The sequence below is a fragment of the Anoplolepis gracilipes genome, chromosome 8 (assembly GCF_047496725.1).
Source record: "Anoplolepis gracilipes chromosome 8, ASM4749672v1, whole genome shotgun sequence".
Lineage (NCBI taxonomy): Eukaryota > Metazoa > Arthropoda > Insecta > Hymenoptera > Formicidae > Anoplolepis > Anoplolepis gracilipes.
In genome coordinates, this window is record NC_132977.1 from 3,995,584 (window position 1) to 4,017,837 (window position 22,254).

The following is a 22,254-nucleotide window of genomic DNA, read 5'->3' on the forward strand; positions in this document are numbered from 1 at the left end:
CGACGGACGATGCTAAGCGGAGAAATCCGCCGGCGACTCAATTCGCGCATGTCAATCGTATGTGAGTTACGGCAGACAGTCGGCAAAATAGGGACGATCCTGAGCTCTCTTGGCATAACGTACGATTTCCTGATTTTCGTGGCAATTTACCGCAATTTGTCGCCCACGCGCGCGCCAAATGCAAAGCGAACGTAGGCTGCATAATGCAAGCTGCTTTATAACGCACATCGCGCCCGGCTCTATAGTTCGTTTAACCCACAAATCAGACTCCAGATTCGCGCGCTTCACTCGTGGGCGATGATCGGAGCAGGCTCGATATGGGATCGTATAGCTCCGCTTTCCCGCTAATGAATCGCTCGTATATAAGGCAAATCACGAGGCAACTACTTCGGAAGCCAATCCTAAAAGTCATCTTCAACAAAAAGATTACCATAAACATTCGACGATTATATTATACGAGAATAAATAATTCTGATTGTTTTATTGCGTAAATCCATCTACATATATTTTTAAAATAAAATAAGATTATAGATAAAGTTACTTTTACCTTTTACTTTATATTAATTTAAAAAAAATATATATATATATATACACACATTGTATATTATCATAAAAATAATTGTATCTATTATTTTTTGGACGAAAGTTTGCGTAGGTAGATTGTATATATAATTTTATTTTTTAACATGTATTATACGAAAATTATTCTGGCTGTTTTATTATATAAATCTATATCTACGCAAATTTTTAAATTAAAATAATAGATGAAATTATAGGGAGATAAAATTATTTTATCTCTTATCTTATATTAATTAAAACAGAAATATATACACACAATTCTTTTATCGTATATTATCGTAAAAATGATTTTATCTATTATTCCATCTTTCAAGAGTCTATAATTTTTTTCTACTAAAGTTGCGTAAGTAGATTGTATATATATAATTTCACTTATTTTCCGATTGAATTGATTAATCGACTAATCTGCCGATGCATGGCTTTCCAGAGACGGTAAGTAGACCTTCTATGGAAGGTTGAAAGCGACGAAAGAGATTCTCTGGCAAAACACGACTCGCATTTCCTATTATCCGAGTCGCCTTGAACTTAATTCGGTCGTCGGCATGAGCCGACGACATTGCAAAGATGACGGACGAATCTGGAAAGCCGATCGATTCAAGAAAGATTTTTGCTGGCTATAAAAAGTTGATTTTAAACTGAATAGAACTGTGAATGAATTGTCAATTACAGTTGACGCTAAACAGTCGGAATTGTATCGAGAATCTCGTTATCATTGTAAGAATGAAAGTACTCGTAAAAGAAATGAAGGATAATTTCCAGTTTACAGTCGATTCGCCAAATTTGACAAAGAGCTATTATATTTAAAGTTGTTCTACAAAAAGGGCGCGAATCAAACTGATGTCATTTTATGAAAATGGACTTATCGCAGTCGTTAAAAATTAAATCAGCTTTGTCGACAAGTCGTAATTACGGTACGGTTGTAATTCGATAGCGTTTCATTTTCGAAGAGCCATTAAGGTTTTAAGGGCGCGCCTCGGTCAGGACTTTCGAGATTTAACGCGAATAAAGGCGCCCTAGGCACGCACTTAAAATTATCTCGGACGTTAAAACTGTAACAAATTAGTCATCGGCACGTCGTATGACGTCGTTACGCCGGCCTGACCGCCTGTCATTATTCTCCCTTTCATCGTTTAATTGCCAGTTAAGTTTCATGCTCGCCGTTAAGGACGGACGCGCCTTCCCTCTCGATAGCCGACTTGCATCCATATGGCATTGCAAGTGCGTTGCAACTGCCTTGAACTGATCCACTGCCGATTGTAAAGCCAGACAGTTAACTTATAATTGCAGGGGAATAATATTAAATAGTTATTATTAATTAAGGAATGTATTTTTTATACTTTTCATCTCAAATCTCTCTATAGCATATTTTAATATCATATGTAATATTTTTCCAATTTAAAAAAATATATTATTTTTCTGCGCAATAGAAGGATTACATTCAATAATATGTTAGATTTTTAATATTTTAATTTTATATTTTTTATATACGTATAAATAATAAACATATATGACATATTTTTTTTGTTGAGAATATTGAATAATATTGAATCTGTAGGCTTGCAAAATTTATGAAAATCACCGTTATTACAGGATATGGCGCGGAAACAAGCTGTACAAGTATGATTGCTCGTTATCATGACGGAGATCGTTAGGACGAAACGACTAAATTGGACGGCTACCGTTTGGAGATTTCCTCAATCATTTCATCAACTGTCATCATCGGGCTTGGTCGCTCTCATGGGTCAGTCCCATGCGATCTCATCGTGCTACAGCAAAGGGACGAAATTATGTCGTGCAAATCTGCAATGTTTCTATAATTTTTCTCCAGAAAAAACCAGGTAACATGCTATAAGATTATTAATGCCGAATAAATGTACATATGTGGCCAAAATCCACTTTAAATGATATAATTCACGACAAAACAAGATTTAAATCTATTTATAATTTTACATGTGATATGTATTCTGATGTATACTTTGGGTATTTTACTTTTTGCTAATATTTTTATAATAAAATACACAAAGGCTATGCCGAATAAGCATACTAAAAATGCCCCCGACGAGTTTTTCAAATAACATTTAGCCTGTCATGTTCTCACTGTAAAAAAAAATTTTCCTCAAAATTTCAGCTCCCTAACTCTATTATTTTCTAAGTTATCAAGAAAAACGTAATTTTCAGTTTTTATTTTTCTTTTCTGTAAATATTTGAAATGATCCCATATCGATTTTTTTCTAAACATTTATCAATAAAAAACACAAAAAAATATTTTTTTATTAATCTGGAATAAATGCTCGATTTTTCAAAAAAGATTGAAATTAAGAAATGGCTTTTTTAACATGTTCCTTTCGAGGTTCAATCACCAAACTTTTATAGAATACTCTTTTTATATGTCTCAATACCCTCAAAATTTTTCAATGTTTTCGAGTTGGTGCAACATGATGAAAAAAATGGAAAAATTTTTTTTTATTATTTTTTAATAATAGAAGAGAAAATTATTAATTTTTTTTGTAATAATTATAATAGTAATTATAATAATTGTAATAGTTATAATTATACTGCAGGATAGAAATATTTTTTATGCAAAGACAATTTAAAAGTTTATTTAAAAGTTGTATTTGTGAAAATTGTTTTTGCATAAAAAAATATTTCTATTTTACAGAGTAATTATAACTATTACAATTATTATTATTACTATTGTAATTATTACAAGAAAAATAATTTTCCGCCTTATTATCAAAAAGTATTAAAAATAAAGGATTTTTATTTTTTTTACTTTGTTGCACCAACTCGAAAAAATTGAAAAAATTTGAGAGTATTGAGACATAAAAAGAATATTCTCGAAAAGCTTGATGAATGAACCTCGATTGGAATATATTAAAAAAGCCATTTCTTAATTTTAGTCTTTTTTTAAAAAACGAGTTTTTATTCAAGATTAATAAAAAGATATTTTTTTGTGTCTTTCGTTGATAAGTATTCAGAAAAAAATCGATATGGGATCATCTCAAATATTTGCAAAAAAGAAAAATAAAAACTGAAAATGACATTTTTCTCGATAACTCAGGAAATAATAAAGTTAAAGAACTGAAATTTTGAGGAAAATTTTTTTTACAATGAAAAAATGACAGGCCAAGTGTTTTTTATGCTTATCCGGCTTATAGCCTTTATACATAGACTTCTGTCTTAAATTATAGACAATTTAAAGTAGATTTAACAATAATGAAATAGTGCGCTTGCTTTAATGATAATTGTGTCCCTTTTTCTCTTGATTATCGACTAAATGTGTTACTTCTGTTATTTTGTGGACAGACATCTACATAAATTTAATTAAAGAATTTCTTTTCCGAAAGATAAGAAATAGTAGGATTTCTCACCATTAATTTTTCGATTTACGTCAAAACATCGCTACTTATTTTATTTTTCATATAAAAAATACGATGTACGATACGCAAAGTACATGTCAGATTTGTTTTATGAAACTTTCGTAAATTCCGAACGGCCGATTTTTCGCGATCGTCGCCGAACGTTCGACTTTCGTGGAATGATTTCGTGTTCGAGGCAAACAGCTCTCGCCCATTAATCTAATCGATAAAATCGTTGGTAATCGATAGCCGCGTAAGCCGCTCGCAGTCACGCTGCAATCGCAAACGCTAATACACACAAGCGTGTGTCTTTTAAGGATAAGTAACTGTTACTTATGGTATCGCTTACAACCAGTGTGGCGTAGAGGATGTGGTCTCTTCATCGCGTGTTTTCCATATGCAGAGCGATAAGAAATATAAGATTACGATCAGCAAGGTTATTAATATATATTACGTATAAAGTTGCTGACATACATCAACTTTTTAATGGAGCTCTAATTTTACTAAACAATACTGTGTATTAATATCAAGGAATTTATGAGGCATATGTGAAACATATTTAACGTTATCTTGTCTTTTTACTATCTATCGCCAGAGTAAATCACTTAAATGCACACGCGCAGGAAATTCTCGTTTTGAAATGGAGCGAATCTTTTATCGCTTTACGGGATTTTTTTCAGGATAATCACGCAAGACTATACATTAGGGTTTCTCTTCCCATCACACTTGATTGATTATTATTTCTACGATATACAATCTGACTTCGTGATGTTTCGCAAAGAGAGAGACCGTTTTACCTTTAATAGTTTGCAAAATCGTAACATGATTGAAACGAAAGTGCAGGATCGGTTAATTAAGAATTTGTTGAAAACTGCAAAAAATTAAAATTTCCACGATTATTACGTTGGAGGGAAATTTCCAATATTTTTTAATTGTTTCATTTAATAAGAAAGAAAAAAAAGAGACTTAACATTTTGCTAAATTAATATATAAAACTTTGTTAGATTAATTATTCTTAACGATCGATATATATGTGTAAAATTAGAATTTTACGCCCGACTGTTTACCGTTACATGTACATGTTTGTTATCTTTTGATCAAAACATATTAAAAAATTGACTCGATCATCGTGAAAGCCGATAAAAAATCATACAAGATTTTCCTGTAAAAGCGCGCGACGTCTAATTCTGTTATATCACGTCCGCCGCGGATGAGAGTTCGCGCGGTCTTTTGATGATTACGTTGTAGGGATGATTAACGAGTAGCTTTCGGTCCGCGTGTATCTCATTAATCGTCCGACATGCACGGAAGTTAAGAACTTACCGGTCATTATCAGGGGACATAGTAACCAAGTGGCTAATGCAGAATCCTTGGGATGATTAATGTCGCGGTCGTGCTATTACTCGCCACGATGATGGAGATGCACTTTTACATGTGCAATGTGGACCTCCGCGCGCGATGGTACACTTTCATGTTAGCCACTTTGTTGCTTTATCTTGCATCATTATTTATAAAGATAGGAGGAAATTGAAAATAATACAAATGCACGCTCGTGTGAAAATACTGATTACCAAAAATAAATTTGTAAATAATATAAAAAATATATAAGCCACAGTTATGCCTAATATAAAGTTCAAGATAATGGAGGTTTGAGAACTTTTAGCGATATTTTAATAATAGATTAATATTTTTTAATATTTAATATTTTCTTCTGTTAACGATAAAATATCAAAATGATTTTCGAAATAAAGCGTTTTATACGAATTAAAAAATCAGTCTGCATAAATAATTGCTTCGTAAAAACGCGAATAATAATCTGATCGAATCTTGAAATCGTCATATAAAAATAAACATCCGTCGTTTTATCATCCGTCGAGCGAAGCAATGGCGGCATTACTTTTGCTCCATCCTGGCAACGGAAGTCGAAGAAGTGGCGGCAAGTTTTTGCGAAATTGTTGTATTCGACGCATAATGAGTGCAAAGTATTCTCCGAAGCTCAACCGAAGCGATCGTTGAATGATTCCATTTGTGAATGTCAAAGTGCCGTTTTGTCATCCGCCGCGAGGATACGCGCGGTAATAAATTTCCGTCGCGCGCGAAAATTCCGCGACTCTCGCGAGAGCCTGGAAGCTCGACAGGCGACTCACGTGGGCACACGTACATACGCGATCTCATCAGAAGTCCATTAAGTCCATTCGCCATGTGGGCACGCGTACACGCACCCACGCGTGAGCCAGGTTTGCCTTACCGAGACGCTTAGGGGCATAAGAGCTTCACCGGTTTTAACTATACATATAATAAGAATGAATCAGAAAATAAAGACCAAAGTTTTTCATATTCTATTTTAAGCGGTAACGTGATTGTGCGAGTTAATTTACTTTAGGTAACTTAAAATTTGGAAACAAAAAATGTTATATATATTTACATTATTTATTTCATGATCCTCCTTCGAATTGTAATTTCTGGATAAATGAATTATTTTAATTTTGGTTATTGCTTAGTGATAAATTTGAGCTATTAACTAAAATGATAGAAGATTTTTATTATAGATTATTTAACCTTTTCTTGAAATCATTAAATGACCACATTTATTATAATTTTGATTTATATAATTTATTTTATGATTTACGTTCTAATATTTATTCTTTCTACTTTTTCTTTTTATTATATATATTATATATTTATAAATTTTAGTTTTATTTTATTGACGTTGCTTTAATTCACATACATTCTCAACATTGTCTATAGTCTATGTCTATATTATCGGTATACAGATTAATTAATTCTCACAATTGATAAAATAAACGTATGAAAATGTGACAAGTATTCCTTCCGATATATTTATTTGAAATAGTAATTGATGCGCGACAGGGGATCAGATTTATAAATTATTTTATTGCGATATTCACCGGCAATAATAAATTTTTAAATATTCTTCCGTTCAAATACATTTTGTCTTTCACTTTGAATTCTCGATTTACATATAATAATCCAGAATAATATATAAGTCACAAGCTAAAGTAACGAAAAGTCATGATATATTAACTGTTTATTAATAATTAATTTAAATTTCAAAATAAAAGCAGAAAATTTCACATGCTTTTATTTCATAGCATGAAACATTTCAATATATTCATTTTTGAATATTTCGCGTAATAATAATGACTATCACATATTGGCCGCGTTCGAGGAGACGCTATTAGTGCGAAGAGCATCGTTCTATCTTTGTTATTTACTCAAAGTTGAATAAGAACAGAACAGGTTTAATAGCCCTAAATAGTGTCTCCCCGAACGCAACCATTGTACACATATGATATTTTGTTGATATTCGGTGGCGTATATACAATAGAAAAGGGAGAGCACTGTTATTGACATTCCATAGCAAGGCTATATCTTGCTATGGAATGTCAACAACAGCGCTCATTCACGCGACGACGCTCGAGCGAGCAGGCAGCATCGTGAATAGATTCGTGTTGTCGGAATTATTTTTCGAAGAACTCGATTATTTTTTCTATTACAATTCTAATTATTATTACAATCATCAGCCCGTGCACTTGATTAACTACTGCGATAAACGACATAAGAGCATCACGGCGATTGCTATTTGATTCAAGTAACGAAACGACATAATATATCGCTCGTTTATTAATAATACATATATTTCACCGGACGTATGTGTTACAAATATACTATGTTTACCGATATTGATTTTCGATTACACATTTTCAATTTATTTTTTATTGTGCTAGGCTAATTAGTGTAACATCGCGCGGTGTCAAGGTAAATCGATTCAATTTCGTGTTTTCCGAGCATTAATAAAACGTCACGAGTATAATTATAGATATAGATTGGAGTTTGCCATTGCAACATGTTTAATTAATAAAATATAATTGTTATTAATTTGTATTTTAAGATTTATTGCACGCAAATTTGTACACCGTTATCAGAAATATATCTTTTGAAACGTCGATCGAAATCCATCGACAAAACTAATTATATTTCATATATTATAGTCCGCGAATATTAATCTTTAATTTGTTTATTTATCTATTAATATTGTAACGTAATAATATCTTAAGATGCAACGTACGCTGCTCATTAGCAACAGAGATAGTATTATCGCAACGATTGATACAATTTTGTTGCATAATATTTGAATGCTGAGAGCGAATCGCAATTTCCGCATTTGTTTTCTTATCGAGATATGATAAAATACGCAACATCGTATGCAATTAACGTTGGGAGTGCAAAATGCTGTGCAATCGTTGTGTTCTGTTGATTAGTGCGCGCAATCGTAATTAACAGTGTTTTCGCGAATAAGTTCTGCGAAGAAGCAATGAAGGATGAATAAGAGAGGAAAAGGAAGTCTGGAGATGCATCGAGCAATTGCCGTAGGGTAAGCAATTTGTAATTTATTATTATATTTACTTATAAATTAATTGTTGCTTGATCGCCATCAAATAATGTTTTTATCTAGATCTCAAATATTTAAATAATTGCTTAAAATTATAATAAAGTAATTATTTAAATTGTTTATGTAAAAGATTACATTTTTATTATATTTTATTATATAGGTATTATGAAAATTTATACATAAATAATTTCTTTATGTAAATTGTACAATCTTTTTTAATAAATATTGATTTAAAGGATAAATGAAAAGAAATTAATATTGCGCTTGATAATTATTTTTATTTTATATATTTTTTGTATGTGTTACATATAATTTGGATATATTTATATTTTACGGATCACAAAGTTGATCAACATTGTTGTGCTTGATATCCATGAATTTAAATTCTAGTTTGTTTATTTTATAAAATCTAGAGATAGATTTTATGAGAATTGTATCATATTGACTCGCGGGCTTAATACATTGGCTTCGCGATTCTAATCACGGACAGTGAATTATTGACGTATGATCATAACTTATTGCGGGTAAGGCACGAATGAATGGCCGGATTTTGCCAAAAGGCTCCTTGTTACTATTTTCTTAGACCAAAGCTGTTTGCCAGATGCGTGCGACTAGACTGGAATGCGGACGAATTAATGGCGACAAATTCCTCGTCTACGAGTTCATACACTTGTCCTAATTTCGAACGAACTAGATAATCGCCAACTTGAGAAATTCTCGGAATGTCCGTCGCATTGCTCTCTGTCTCGCTGTTTGTCAAATTAACCCGATTTTTTCTAGTGTCGGTCGCGTGCTTCGCGTGAGTTGAGAAAATTAAAACCGTCGACCAACATTAGACGTGTTACATGTTTGAATAACGAAAAATAGGTCATGTGATTCTAATATGTAGATATTACAAGAGTTTTCGAATCTCTCGGGACTTGGTGTATAATGTTATGTTTTAGTTATTACTCTCAATGAGCGACATTCAGTCGCCTTCGGACAGGTTCCGTACAAGTCATAAAGAGTTCGCTGGCCTCTCGGCTTGAGTGTCGCTCAAGCGGTGCATCAGGATGAATCACCCAGGGTCGGACGAAGATACTTTGAAGCCTCTGACAGGACAATCATTCTTCGCGTTTATTCTGAAATCGATAAGTTCATTTAAGTAACTGTTAAAAATTTTAATTTTTTTCATAAAATTAAAAAATTAAATTTGCCAATAAATTTTTCACAATTGTACAGGAAAGAATCATTATAGACGTAAAAACTTAATGTGTCCATCAGTTTAGCATACGCTACTTGCGTTATGAAAATTATACTAGTAAAAGCGACTGGCGAGATAAAATAAAAGCAATCCACACAGTGTTGCATACTATAATAATATCGTCATGCTACATAGTAAAGTAATAAGGAGAATAATAATAATGCTACGCGTTTACATTAATCCGACCCTGGAATCACCTGGGCGAAGGCTGTTTTATTATGCAAATACGCGGTGGTTTCGCGCGAGCCACGCTACGAGGATACTAAATGCACTCGGTGGATGCACACGTAGACGAGGCAGATGCGTACACATCGGCAACGAGTCGATCGAGAGATTCGACGAGCTGTATCTTGTGCCATAATGCAATTTTTAATAAAATAAAATGCAAATTATTTGAACGCGTATAAAATAATTATATGTTTTATATATGCATATACTTCTATATATATATATATGTTAAAAAATTAATTTCAAAAGAATTTCTATCAAAGTTATTAATTTGCGTTAATTAACTTTAATGTTATTTATTGAGCAATTACAAGAATATATTTTCTAATAATTAATAGAAAAATTGTTAAAAATCAATTTCAAATAAAATCTTTAGTATTACTTTTTCGTTTTATTATAGGTGATTTAGTTTTTTTTCATAATTTTATGTATTGTATATTTTTAAATTGTTAGCAGAAATAAATTAAATTAAATTTATTAAATTTTTTTTCTTAAATTTATTCGTGTATAATCATACTGTGAACAAGTAAAATACTAACTCCTCATATTTGTATCCTGCACAACTGAATTACTCATCGAATATTACCCATTAAACTCGAGCGTGCTAAAGTACAGAAGGAGGTGCCGCTAATCTGTGTTTATATTTAATTATCATTATTGTCGCGCGTCGCGAGGGCACGTCCCGCAGGTGCGTGGAACGCAACTCAACGATGCATTCATATCGACACGTCGTCGGCGGGTAACCGCAGCCAATCGAAACGTGGCGGTTTATGGACGCGCCGCGCACCACGTGAATAATATTAAATGCATTTTGCGAATGCTTGATGCCGTCGCATAAGCCGTCATCGTGCGCGCGCGTTCAAAACGACGTTTTTTTCGCGATCGCTTGATCGATGTACATACATGTGTACTTTAATATTCGTTGAGAGGATTGACGTCTCTTCGCGCGGCAAAATTTTATAAATCGGGAACTCGAGGAATGCGAGATGGTCGATAAAATGGTCGCGAAAGCGTTAAATGTGTAGATAATATTGTAAATAAGGTCTTATTACGTTCGGCGCACGCTGGATGATGATGTGCATCCTATGCCTATAGTTTTTCCCTTTTGCCTTGATCAAGAATTTAAATTTCTATTGGTGTATAGTTAGAAAATTATTCATCTATCTGAGCATCAACGAGTTTTATTGATGCTGTTTATTGAGAGATACAACCGTGCGATTCGATGCAAAAGTCTAATTCCTTATAAAATTTGTTTATAATTAACCAGTATATTTATAAAAATATTTACTTAGTTTTAATAAAGATTCTTGGATCAAAATAATAAATAAAAAATAATTAAAAATAATTGTTGCATTAGTTATTATAAATAAATGAATTTGATAATATTTTTATAAACTCTGATAAAAAATGTATGACATGGAAGAGTTTAATTGTCGCATTCGAGGCGAATAAGCTATTAAAGTTCTTTCGAGGGAAATAATGAAGACTTAGTGCAGTGAGATATTATTTGATAAATGTCATCAATTAAATGACAACGTTGAAAATTCGACCTATCGAAAACGGGTTTAAACGCTAATGCGGCGGGGTCACAACAAATGCACAGTGGCTCTCTCATTGAGAAATATTATATATGTACCTCTCCACAAGGATATTGCCTTTGGCGCACTCGAATATTGACACATCGTCGAATATGGGCCCATCGCGAGAAGCATTTCCGTGGCATCGACGAGTCTCCGGATGACAATGGTACGCGTAGGCGCCAATGACAGAGTAGTTGTTCTTCGAAGGTGTTTAGAAATCGAAGGGAATATAGGGGGAGAAAGTAACACCGGACGAAGCTATTGTCTCACCCGACTGTATTATTGGTGACGAAGCAACTGCGGCAATTCTCAATTTATTGCGTAACGATAGGAAAAGCGCAGAGAGCGCGCGCATGAAAAAATACACGGTTGAGACACACTGTAGTTTCTTAAGTGAGAGAAGCTACTTTCCGAATCGTCGGCAGTCGTGATGATAAAATTGCGTTTTTTTTTTTTTTTTTTTTTTTTTTAAGAGAACTCTCAGAAAAGGTCCCTTCGATTTCTGCTCGCATTCCGCGAAATCGACTAAGTAGTTCTGATAAAATTCGTCACAAATTTGCAGGCAATGTTTGTCTGCAATAATTTCGCTGATCACATTAAACAAGCCGAGCACTATATTTATACGAGATTAAATACGAATGATTGCAATTTAATTCAATTTTTCACGTATTTCTTAATATAATTTCTCTATTTCATTCTTTGTGGAACTTAAAATATTTTTCCTATAGCGAAAAAAAAATTAATTTTATCGGAAGAATACAAAATCTATTTTTGAAACCTATATTAAAAATCATTTTCTGCAGAAATTAAGTTTCGATCTAGAAAAATCAAAACTGAAGAGAAAAATGCGAGCAAGATAAACTATGTTTTATCTATAAATCATATGTCCCTAGCATATCAACTTAATAATTGTTAAAAACGCTTAGAGAGGACAACGTTATAAATGGAACTGAAAAGATGAATTGAAGATAGATAACAAAGAGTTTCATCGAGACTTCGTTCTGTCATAATTCATTCGCGATCAGTCTCGTAAATTTGCCGACCCACCTCGTGGAATTTCTAGAGATAGAAATGGTCGATACGCAAATGGTCCAGCGAGATGCTTTATCGGACTGAAGCGGGTCTTAGAAGAGAGAAAGACTATTTATCGAGAGAGTGCATCGAGGAGAGAATTAAACGGCGGCAAACCGCGACGATAGTCTATCAATATAGATCAGCACATAGAGCCGTGATTGCATATTATATCCGCCGCTATCGCCTCTTAACGATCGCAGAATCATTCCGGGGCTCATTGACGAGCACCATTGTCGAGTCCGCTCGACGATTCCGCTCTCGTTTCGCCGCGAGGTTTTCCTTGGCGCTGCTTGAAAGCAGACTGGTTTTTGCGACGAGAGTGCTCGCGCGCTCGCGCGCGGGATCTCGTTAAATTCCATCTCGTTCTATCGGCGATCGACGAGCGGGATCCAGCTTCGATCCAGCGATATACCCGCCTCGCCGTTTGTATACCTTTGCCGTGTGTATGCCTTCGCAGGTGTGGCTTGCGACAGGATGTGTCAACGCTTGTGGAAGCCGGTCACGTAGGTGCGCACGCCGCGATTGTGGCCGGTGCATTAACCCTGCGAGGATGTAATGAACAAGACGACCTGTCGAAACCTCTTTCTTTCCTCAGGCGATAGGGACTCGCCTTTCGGGTCACGCAAAAGGAATCACGTATGATAAATCTCTCGAGCGGTACCGGAATGTCCTTCGGCCCGCGGGAAACGCACATGCGTCACGATGAGTCTTTAAGATTTCGCACGCCTCAAATTTGCCGTTCCTGAAATTTCACTTGATTCGAGCTTGAGAAAAAAATGTATAATATCACGCTCAGAGCTACGATAAATATACATAATTAGTTGTGAATAGATCTGATAAAATATATGTAATTTTATATAATCACATATAAAGTTATATTATAAATATATTTATATCTGATTATATTATATTATTTTTTCTCGGGAATAATTAACTGTATTAATAAGTACAATCATACATGCATAACATATATACAATTTAATTATTTATAATTTGTGCTTTCTTCTGATGTTTTACACGTTGAATTCAACTTCCCACGTTCTTATTTTCGTTACAGCGAAGGAGAAAAAATAGCTTATGAATGAAGCCGATTTGTTTATGAGCGCGGACAAGGTAGGTCTAAAAGCGAACATTGTTCGATCGTAGGGTTTCGTTTAAATGCCTTGGAGCGAGCAGTTGCAAGATCTACGGTTGTTTTAAGCGGCTGCGAAGAAGGTGTGAAGGTGCGAAGAAGCAAATTGCGAGCTCGCGTAGAGAAAGAAAGAGTGAGAAACGGCGGCGGTGGCGGTCGAGGCAATGATCGAGGGCTTTATTATGCGATTCATTTGTCGCTGGCGAAAATCGATCGGCCGAAGTTTGTCCACGGCGTTAAATCAGCGGAAGGCTATTAAGGCGGAACGATTAATTAATCTAGCCTCCCAAGTATACGAATTTTAATGAGCACATATATATACACATATATATATATATATATATATATATATATATACATATAATATGCATTTGCGCGTACATGAGCCTCCTCAAGGTCGACGATTAATTTCGGATTTAAATACGGCGTGCTCGGGGCGTTAAAACGAGACGAGAAATTATGAAATGGATCCGAGGGGAAGAGGGAACCGCGTAGAAACTCTCTCTCTCTCTCTCTCTCTCTCTCTCTCTCTCTCTCTCTCTCTCTCTCTCTACCCGAAAGGGTTACAGACGAGACGAGAGATTCGAGCTCTGAGACCAATTTCGTCGCGAACACTTTGTGCGATTCGTCACGGCTACGACGACGTGGAACGTTAACCTTCCCACGACTAGAGCGCGAGCTTTCCTTAATGGCTACCCTTTCTAAGAAGCCGATTTAATTTGGTCCTCGGTGCCGCGATAATAGAACTGCTGCCGCGTATGCGCAGCACATATTTCATTTGCATTTGTACCATATAATTCATGTAACGCGTATCTATAACTCATCTATTCTCGCGCACAAATTTGTGGAGATTTATTCAATCGATAAATTAATTTTAAAATTAAAATTATTAATTCAATCGAGATTTGTTTAAAATAATTTTTTGTCCATGTTAATTTGTTATTATATTCTTATATTAATTTGGTTCGTTAATAAAGCACGATTTCCGGTTTTGGAAGTAATATCGCGTAATCATAAAATATGATTGCAAGTGTACAAATGTGTGTTCTATTGTGATTCTATTCAAGAAAAATGGGCGCGCCCGATTTCTAGACAGATATCGATCGATACTTTCATCATGACATCGAACATTGCCTTTCATTGCATTCAGATCTCCATTATCAAATAATTATAATTGTATAACGTTTTCAGCTTTTTTTTCCAAATCAAATCAAATTGAATAAAATAATATTTTAGAAATTTCTTGTTAGTCAAAATCGATCTATATTTGCTCATTAGAGTTTGAAAGAAACTTAATTGTCATAAAATATGACAGACTTGAGACAATCATTTCCTGATTCAGGATCATGAAATCATAAATACAAATGTCTTATTCCATAATGCCAATGTGTCGTTGTAAATCAGTTTATAATTGCAAATATCAAGACAGATTAAATTTTTTAGATTTGATATTAATTTTTTTAAATGTCTTTAACAAGACTGTAATCAAATACATTTTTTACATACTTAAAATATACAAATTAAAAAAAAAATAAAAATATTTTTCAACGAGTTTATCCTACGGAGTTTCTTGATGATTAAGCGTCTCATTTAAGTTGAAATTTCAGTTTCTACATCTTCTGTATCTCGCAACAATTTATTCAGAGCGATACATCGCACGGATCATTTGACTTTAACCCGGACGTATGTAAAAAAATTCAAAGATTTCAAAATAGCGACTGTGTATAAAATTATAAAATATACTCCTACTTCCATGTGCGATCAAACGGATACACGCGCGTGTTCTCTGGAGGCCCAGATTCATAATTCACAAAACGGGACATGTTGCGTTTGTTTGTGTGACAAACTTAGCGCTGGACGTTGGCAGTGAGTTTCACTCGAGTTTCGAGGAACGATATGAACGGGAGATGAGAAATAGCTTCAACCGTGGACTCAGGACTAGAAATCTAGCATTACTGATTAAATATTTATAGGGTATATACATATACATACTAAACAAATCGTGACAAGAAAAAAATTTATATATTCATGTCAAGCCATTTACGAAAGGTAGCAATAGTGCTTCTAATAAATAGCACTGTGTCATTTTGGATTCTTTATAATATAATTTTTTTTTCAATCTACAGTTAATATAGTTAATAAATATAATATACTTAACATATTAATATAATTAACTTTATAATTAATATAATTTTTACTTTGTATTAACAAAAGAATTAAAGAAATGTCAATATATTTAGTAACCTTTTCAAAGATGAGAATTTTTCAAAATGAGTTTTAATTTTTTTCTAATAAAATAATATGCTTTAGTAATATTTAAGTTTAGCACCAGAAAAGTATTTATCTCTCTCAAGCAGAAATGGGCATTTATTATTACAATCGCGAAGACGTATATACAACCATTCGTACGGAGTGTCGTAAAACGGTGCTTGATAGAACATAAGTTAAGCGAAATCTTAGGACCGGATAACCACGTATACGAGTCCGCGCATCGATAAAGTTAAATACGACGGATGTGGGGAGACGTTTCTCCGCGATATCTAAACGATTCTAAATCTCGCGCTGTGCGAGTACGAGTTTCTAGATGACTCGCTAGAAAGTGATATTCGATATTTTCCACGAAGGATAGTCGCGACCGATACACGCTCTCGCACTCTTGTATAGCTTGATATACTTTGTCAGTGGACATTTATTCGATGTAATGTCGATCGATGAGGAAACGACCGGCGCATTTGTTTTCGCAACGTATTGAGACCACCTTTCTCGCGCCGTCTGAAAGACTCAAGACACAGCAACTCCCGAGCGTCGTTCGTGTCGCTATAAGACATCATAAAGAGCATGATTTCATTGCGATCGATTGCATTAACTCACCGAGGGTGACAAACCGTTTCGCATCCACTCGAGCGGGAATGTTTCGATGAACGATAGCGCGACATAATTATTTCATCCACAAGTTCCGATTGAGTGTGATTCATGGCATGTTATAGAAACTGCGCGTTAAAGCGTAAAGTAATTTCACGATCGAGTAACTGATATATTGACTCGAAGTGCTCTCCTATTCTCATATAAATTCTAAGAAAAATTTAAAAGTCAATTTATAAAGCCTATGATATTTATAAAGCTTATGATCTTACAGTAATTTTGAAATTTAGGTGAAATTTCAGCGCAATTTAATTGAAATTTTTAAAAAAAGATGCAAAGATAATTTTTTAAATATGTTATTAATTTTCCTTTAAGAAAAGTTTATTTTTTAATTAAAAAAAATACACACACACACACATATATATATACACACATCAACATTTTTTTAAACAATAAGAATTTGACTAATCAAATAAGAAAAATTTATGTCGTATATCTTATTACAATTAATTAAAAAAATTTTTTAATGATATTACATGAAAGCTATAATTACTTTATAATTTAACAGTCCTTTTTTAACACGTGTTCGGTCGCGAAGATTTTTGTTTTTTTTTTTTTTTTACAATCACGCGTGAGAGATAGTAAGGGATATATTTGTCGGCCGATAAATTGGTTGGCATGCAAAGGATACCAAAACCGGCACTGGTTGCCAGGAATACTGACGTCCATTCAACAATGGACCACTTCGTCGAGAAAAATTGCCACACACGATGCCATGCATCTCTCGACGGCGAGAAGAGAAGAAGAAGGAAGGGACGAGGTTGCCGGAACATTAACAAACAATGCTCTTGCTGGTTTGCGTATATGTGAGGAGTGACATTCGTTCTGGACGAATGAGAAGACGGGAGGATTAAGGAAGAGGGATGACAGTATTAAAAAACGGAAGCGAGAAAATACATTTTTAGAGAAAGATTTGCGGTTTGACTCTTTCGTAAAATTCACTATTTTGTGATTTGCATATTGTTTCGCCGAACATTGTAGCATATTGCATGCGTTATAATTTTATAATTATAATTATTTTATAATTATTAATATGATTTTATACATATAATATGATTAATACAATTATTAATATTTTTCTTATAATATATTGTATATAATGTAATTATATTATAAATATTAATAATTATAAAATTATATATAACACATACAATATTAATTTTATAGTATTTGGCAAAATAACTAAATATAATTATATTATAGATATTAATATAACATTTATAATTTATATGTATGTTATATCTTTCTAAAAGAGTAATATCTTACGATTATAAACGAATGTAAAATATTTACACTTGTCTGTCGATGATGCTAATCAACCGGCAACAGAAAGAGTTTCTCTTCTTCTTTAATCTCTAAGAAATCTCTAGAAATCGAAACAGAATGAATACAGCCAAGAGCAATGAAAAGTCTAATACTGTTAGAAGAATAAATATCAGCTACGCAATATGATCAGAGAATGCGTCGAGTGTGTATGCAAAGCAAATATTCTCAAATGTAGAGATATTTTCTGATATAGAGAATCATTTAAGAAGTACAAGATTTTAATAATGTAAACATGTATTCAAAGTAAATTATTCCAATCGTATAAAAAACTTAAATCTCTCACTTCCTGGTAGTTTTTCGATTTTGATGTAATGTAAATCGATTTGATTTAAATGCATTAAAAAATAAGCATTGCAATAACAAAGTAAGAGTATCTGCGGAGATATTCGCTGACGATAAAAAAAGATCCGCTGTCGCGCATATGTTAGCATCTAAGCATATGGAAGGAGCATTTAATCATCCCACGATACGCAATTATTCTAATGAAGGGACCAGATGCGGTTCACATACAAAGAAAAATTTTCGTCGACTGACAAAGAAGCAGAGATGACGGCCCCCTTCCCGTTCCCTTTAATATGACGTGCTTTATTTCAGGCATTCTTCTCATACTTGTCACAAAAATAATAAGACAAACGAATCTCATTGACTTTTTCAGATAATCTTTAATATATTTTCTCGCACACATATTCATCTTGTCAGTTATATTAAATAATTTAAATGTAACATTTTTACACAGAAATTATTATATATTATATATTCTGTTATGATTATATATTATAACACAAAAATATAATTATCTCAATTGATTAATTAGTTTTAAAATTATTTAGTTTATTTTAACAAGCATTAGATACATTACATTGTTTCTATTTATTTCACATTCGTCTTTAAAAAAAGACGTTGTGTAATCATTACAATTATTTGGTCGACGCAGAACCATTCCTTTCATTAATTTCTGTAATATAAAGGCATTTTCTCTTTGTTTCTTTCTCTCTTACGCATCTGCTCTCGTTCTCTCTTATGCTTGTTTATGTAATTTGTCGTATTGTTGGCCGCCGTCATCGTTTCCGCGATAATTGCGACAACAAGGGGACCACTTGACTCGTGCCACCGGGCCCTTAAAGTGCTGCCCCACTCTAATGCCCTTCCGCTTCAACTTGGTGGTTCTGCGTGCATGGCAATTATGGGAAATAAGAGGATAATGAGAGCACATAGAACAAAAACTTTAAGTATGGAAAAAAGAAAAAAGACACATATGTATACGAAGAATAAAATCTAAAAAGTGATTTTAGCTCTCAAAGAACATCCAGATATTTTATACTAATACATGAAAGAATTGGAGAAAGAAATTCTTCCACGCATATATAGCTGTTTCGGTATTTGCAATCTGTCAAAAAAACCGCGAAAGATAAAATTGAAGAAAGTTTTTTTTTTTTACCAAGCCTGATTTTATTTTTCCACATTTATACACTTGTCATTCTTGTTCTCTCGCAATTGATATGGAACAAAAAGAGTAAATGACAAAAAAAAAAAAAAAATGCTCTCCTTCAGATATCACCAAGCTGAAGAAGAAGAGAGTGGGCGGACAAGAAAAAACAAAGAGAAAAAAGATAAAATGGAAAGAGAAATGCGTGGCAAGTAGCGAAGAGGAGGAAGATGCGGCAAGTATATACTGGTCACATCAAACGGCACCGCTGCACGGTAAAAGACACTTTATTTTGGACGCGGATGGCAGAGTAAACGAGTTTTCGTCCGTCGTCAACATAATCGTATTTCCATCCACCGCTACGGACGAGCATACGATCATGCGAAATAAAAAAGTTTACTTCTCTTAGATTTCCTGCACGAAATAATGAGATATCTATCAATATAATATTTCGCAAAAATTATGAACTTATTCTAATAGAAAAATTTAGTTTATATTTACATGGATATTTATTAAAAGATTATTCTGGTCTTTATGTAAAAAGATTATGGAAGGTTTAATAAAATGTTAAATATAAATATTAATTAAATGTTTAATAAAATATTAAAAATTTAAAGTATTAAAATATTTAAAACTGAAGTATAATAGAAAGAAAGAATTTAAAAATTTTAGACACACACAACTTGAGACTATTTATTATATTTAATTTTTCTCAAAATAATAAAAAACAAGCCGAAAATTTAAAAAAATTTATTTGAAATTACATTACTGGTTGATTTGTATTTATCTTATCGGAGTCCGTTTTCTCACGTTTATCGAACATCTCGATTAAGGAATTCCTAGACAATCGAATCGTGAATTCTCCTTCCATAAGTATTCGTGACACGCGTTAGGCGCGACATAATCTCGCGTCGCGGCTTATCAGTTTCCCGGTGTCGCTGCTCGTTCGCGCCGCAGTGTCCTCTCTGTCGCTTTGTGTGGCTCTTGTGACGCCGCAACGAGAGACCGCAAAACCGGGGTGTCAGTGTCCCATTGCGTGAGATAATGCATTGCGGGGCTTGCGCCATTGCATTGCTCTTACGCACAATGCCCTCGCCAGTCTTTCGTGGGGCCTTTGTAGGGGCCCCCCCTACTATATACGCGCGGCTTCCTTCGCTCGCCCTTCACCCCTCCCCCCCTCTCCTCCACCGTTCCTGATGCAAATGCTGCATAACAATGTCATACGGCGTGACCGGTCGCTGAATCATGGGCGGACGGTACACTGGGACATGTTTCCATGATCGAGCTGGTCGTCGACACCGCCGACGCGCGTAACAGCATTGACACCGACACAACCACAGATTCGCGCGGTTGACTCGCTCGTTAATCGGGATGGTGCAACGCCATCATTATGCGTATCCTGTTTGGACATTAACGTAACTAAACGCTTAGGCAGCTTCGTGCTGCTCTTTTTTTTTCGCGACTCGGTTATTACAGGTGACGTTTCACCTTGTTTTGCGCCGGAAAAAGATAGCGTATTTACGTATCACGTCGCATATTATTTTTCTCGTATCATGCGTGCGTGCAGATATTTAGCAATTTTGTAAATCTATCTTTAAGATGTTAATAAGAGCTCAACATTTTTTTTTTGTCCAGCACGCACAATCAATTCAAACTCAAATTAATTAAATATTGCGGTAACTAAAAAAGATATATTTTAGTGTCAAGTTTGCAATACATTCTAATATACTTTCCACTTATTTTTCATGTAGGCATAAAACGAAAGAAAAATATTTCTCGATAGTTTATAAAAAATGCAGTTCTCTCTTTTGCAATAATATAAAATACAAAACGCGCGCACACACATGTCAGAATTTTCAGAATTATATTGACTATGTTAAATTTGATTAAATATTTATTAAATTTAATTAGATTAAATATCTATTTAATTATTTATTAAAATAAATTTATTATAGAATTTTAATTATGATTCTATTCAGAGATTTTTGTGTGTGAGTAAGGTTTAGATAAAATATTAAATAATCAAATGCACTTTAATGCTCAGTCACTGTTTTTTGAAAAAGTATATAAGTATGAAAGTATATCCCATGTATTTTTTTCTTGCTCAGGGAAAGGTGCGATAATAATTTATAATAAACGCGCGATTAGGTAGCTAACGTATTATTATTCAGATGCGTTACACGTTGCACTGTGTCCCGCTTGATCAGTCCGAGGCGAGGATGATTAAACGCGAAGAAACTTCCTGCGTCGAAGAAGGAGAAAAAAAGCATCCCATAAATATTACGTCATGGGCGCGGATTAAATACCAGTCAGGGAGCTCGCGCGCGATGTAAAAACGTGCGGGTTACATAAACTTACGATTATCCCGCGGTCGGATCGTCGACGTCAGTCAATCCTTTGACACGCACTGCTCGTTGCGAGCAGTTAATTATGTATTTCCGTATGACGTGTAAGATTAAATGAACTGTCTAACGGTGCCTTCTCGTCGATTCGACGATCTCGCGTGATCCGGCGCGACACGGATTTCGTAAGCAGCGGGATTGATGTTTCAGCGCTTGCTGGATCAAGAAAAGCAGCGTGCGCGACTCGTGTTAATCCAACGTTTGACGTCCATGCATCATAGGCACTCACGCGTGTATGAAATACTTAAACTTTCACTCGTAGAGTGCGTAATTTAGATATCTACAGAAAGACAGTAAGTATACATATGTTTTTATATACCAGAGTACTTTTAATCATGGTTCTATTCAGAGATTTTTGTGTGTGAGTAAGATTTAGATAAAATATTAAATAATTGCTATTTCTCAAATTCTACTTTAATTAGGATGTATTCCTGATAAAACATAGACAATCTGGACTTTTCAGAGAATTTTTTTGTACCCTGGAGAAATCAGGGAATTTTCATGAAATTTTATTGGAACTCAAGGAATTTTTTAAAAATCCTCTCTTTGATAATTTTACCTTTATTTTA

General features: G+C 34.0%; 1 protein-coding gene across 1 annotated transcript in view; it reads left to right on the forward strand.

Moving 5' to 3' along the window:
* Window positions 1–2,169: 2,169 nt before the first annotated feature.
* Window positions 2,170–22,254, forward strand: part of LOC140669076 (uncharacterized) — a 112,787-nt gene continuing 92,702 nt past the window's right edge. Inside the window, exon 1 of the mRNA XM_072898570.1 lies at window positions 2,170–2,417. The gene's annotated coding sequence lies outside the window, so the exon portion shown is untranslated. The remainder of the gene's footprint in view (window positions 2,418–22,254) is intronic.